The sequence below is a fragment of the Giraffa tippelskirchi genome, chromosome 12, assembly GCF_054371585.1.
Source record: "Giraffa tippelskirchi isolate mGirTip1 chromosome 12, T2T-mGirTip1v1.2.pri, whole genome shotgun sequence".
NCBI lineage: Eukaryota > Metazoa > Chordata > Mammalia > Artiodactyla > Giraffidae > Giraffa > Giraffa tippelskirchi.
The window spans coordinates 33650110-33653669 of NC_137286.1; positions in this window are offsets into that span (position 1 = coordinate 33650110).

Below are 3560 nucleotides of genomic sequence, written 5' to 3' on the forward strand. Positions count from 1 at the left end.
AGTCAGATGCCACCTCGGGCACTGCACAAACAAATATTTACCCAACGCCTACTATGTACCAGACACTGTCCGGATGCCAGCGACTAATACAGAAGTGACCAAAACTGACAACCTCCTGCTTGCCTGTAGCTTATGTTGTGGGGCACGGGGGGGCGGTGAGAGGTGAGGCCAGAAAATGCCTAGAGAGTCTCAGTGGATGAAAAGTGCTACGGAGAAAAACAAGACAGAAAAGGGGTAGGAATCATGTAGGGGCAGATTGTCAATTCAAAGGACATTGAGGGAAGGACACCCAGCCCAGGCAGGAAGGGCAGACACCCAGCCAAGAATCAAGACACACAGATCTCTGGAAGAAGGGTGCAACTGGCAGAAGGAACAGCAAGTTCAACGCCCTGCACAGTGGTCCTTGAGAGAAGGAGCAGTACCAGGGGCACTGGAAATGTGCAATGTCCTGTGACTGGGGAGTTCTCCTGGAATTTGCTGGGAGTGAGGATGCTGAGGGTGGGGAACAGCCTTGCCCTAGATGCTGGGAGCACCCTGCTGAGAAGGGACTTCCTTTGTGTGAGATAGAGACACTGTGAGGTCTGAGTCAAGGAAGATCACTGGCTAACAGTGCTGAGAACAGACTGAGGAGTAAAGGACCCATTCTCCACTTTGATTTCTGTCCATCCTCATCCAGGCCCTCATCATTGCTCCCCAGAGTACTAATAACCTCCAACCTGGGTACCATCTGACTTTCATCTGACTTCTCCACCCTGTGGCATCCCAAGTGTCTTTTCAAAGATGCAAAATCTCATTCCATCACCACCTTGCTCCTTCAGTAGCTCCCATCTGGATAGAAACCAGAATCTTTCGCAGAGCCTAACAGGCATGCCCACTTCTACTTTGAATCTTTCCTACTTAAAGCCTCAGTTAAGACATCTCTTCCTCTGAGAACACTTCCTGGATCCTTTCCACCGCAAGTTAGATTTCTCTTGGTCTATTTCCAGCATGGCTTCATGGTAATTCTCAGGACATTTGATTCTTGCCAGGACATGGACCCAAACTGTCACTCCATCCTCCATGCTCTAACACAGAAAATCAGCCTTGGGAAATTGATCTGATAAGCCAAGACCTTGCAATATATTAATAACAGATAAAGGGGTTAAGTCTAGCTGTGATAAGTCACATGACCAGGGTGTTGAGCCCATAGTGCTAATGTTATAATGGTGGAATTTAGATATCAGAACAGGCAGGAGACAGGGAGGTATTGCTGGGCTTCCATTCTGACCAACATCCTTCTATTCATTTCACCTTTACATCTCAGGCTCAGTCTGAGAATTTTTGCAGTACTCAAGAAAGGTCTATCCTTTATACCAAGTAGGAGCTAGAGCCACAGAGAGTGGAAAGAATTTATGTGGAAGCCGTGGCAAGAAAGCAAGGCACTTCCAAATCCATCACCCTGCTCTGTAGCCCAATCTCTCCTTTGGCTCTCAAAGTCCCCAGCAATGCCCTAGCTCTAAAGAATCATGGCAGAGCTTCCCTGGTGGCTCAGGGGTAAATAATCCACCTCCCAGTGCAGGAGACACAGGTATGATCCCTGGTTCAGGGAGATCCCACATGTGGTGGAGCCTGTGTACTCTAGCCCAGGAACCACAACTACTGAGCCTGTGTGCCTCAACTATTGAAGCCCAGGAGCCCTAGAGCCCATGCTCCACAACAAGAGGAGCCACCATAGTGAGAAGCCCATGCACTGCAACTAGAGGTTAGTCCTCTCTCCCCAACTAGAGAAAAGCCTGTACAGCAACAAAGACCCAGAATAGCCAAAATAAATAAACAAATAAAATTTAAAAAATAAAAGAAGACTCATGACAAAAACTCTTCTCTTGGTAAAAGATACATTGCTTTCCTCACATTTTCCAAGGGCTTTTTTTTTTTTTTTTTTTTTTGTGGCCATGCTGGGTCTTCCTTGCTGTGCACAGGCTTTCTTCTGATGTGGCAATCCTGGAATACTCTCTAGTTGTGGTGCTCTGGCTTCTCACTGCCGTGGCTTCTCTTGTTGAGGAGCATGGGCTCTGGGGCACATGGGCTTCAGTTGTTGTGGCCCATATGCTCAGTAGTTGTGGCACACAGGCTTTGTTGCACCTCAGCATGTGGGATCTTCCCAGACCAGGGATCGAACCTGTGTCCCTTGCATTGGTAGGCAGATTCTTAACCAGTGGACCACCAGGGTCCACCAGGGAAGTCCTCCAAGGAACTCTTGATTCCAAAGAAATTTTAGCTAAGTAAGCCGATTCCTGTCCCACTTCTCAGCTGGAGAGACCAAAACCAGAACAAAGAAAGCTGAAGGACAAATGACAAATCAAAGCAGAGCCCAGGCCCTTGCTTCCAGGCCAGAGCTCTTCCCACCATGATTTATTGTCCCAGACTACCAGCAAAACCCCAGGGCCCAAAGGTAGACAGGTTCAGCACCTCGGTTAGGGTGCCCTCTTGTCCCCATCTTCCTGGATAAGAGTCTAATGCCCTGGGGTTATGGGAGGCCCTGCACCCCTCATCACCAAGCCTGTCTTGGGGAACAGCTCACAAGACGGAAGGGGGCCCTCAGAGCACGGGGCAGACAAAGAGGGAGACAGGCGGGAGGTTAGAGGACCTTGACCTGGAGTTGAACAGCCAATCCTGGGTCAAAGTTTATATACCTTTGCGTGAGAAGCCCTTTGGCTAGAATTCCCTAGCAATCGATACCAGGAACACAGAGGAAAGGGTGGGCAGTGCAGAAAGGAGAGGGCTCTGGGCCAGACACAGTTGAGGGTTTTTGGCCCAGCCTAGCCTAGAGTCTTCAGTCAGCACTGCTGAGGGCTCTGTGGTCAGGGGATGAGGAGACAACTGGACCCAGAACACACTTCCCTCCCCAGCGGTGGAAGCAGGACTCACACCTGAACAGAGACTAGGCTAACTCTGGAAACGCTACTGGAGCTGTGAGAAGGCTGAGGGCCCTAGGGGTGAGCAGAGGACTAGGAAGAGTCCTGGAGTATGAGGAGTATAGGAAGGGCACCCCTGGCACAAGGCAGGGCCATAATTGAACAAAGCATGGGAGTGGAAGGTTGGCGTGAGACAGTTTGAGAAGAGTGGAGTTTAAGTGAATATGGAGAAATAGGACTTGTCTTGCAATGTGCCCTCACCCCACCAAGCCACCCACCACCCCGCCTGGGATCTGAGCCCTGAGCACCTTCCTCTCTCCTATCTTTCTCCTACCAGAAAGACAGAGAGATTCAGTCTGCAGGATCCAAGGCTCAAATGGGGCAGCCCCTGGCTCTCTGGCTCTTGGCTGCTCTAATCAGGCTAATGATACTTTCTCAGGATAGTCTTGGTCTAAGCCTGTTGTCTTATCTATTAAAAGTTCTCTCTTTCATTCTCAAAAGACTTGGCTTGGGACTTCCCTGGTGGTCCAGTGGCTAAGACTCCAGGCTCCCAATGCAGTGGGCCCTGATTCAATCTTTGGTCAGGGAACTAGATCCAACAAGACCCTGCATGCTGCAATGAAGATCAAAGATCCAGTGTGCCACAACTAAGACCCAGCACAGCCA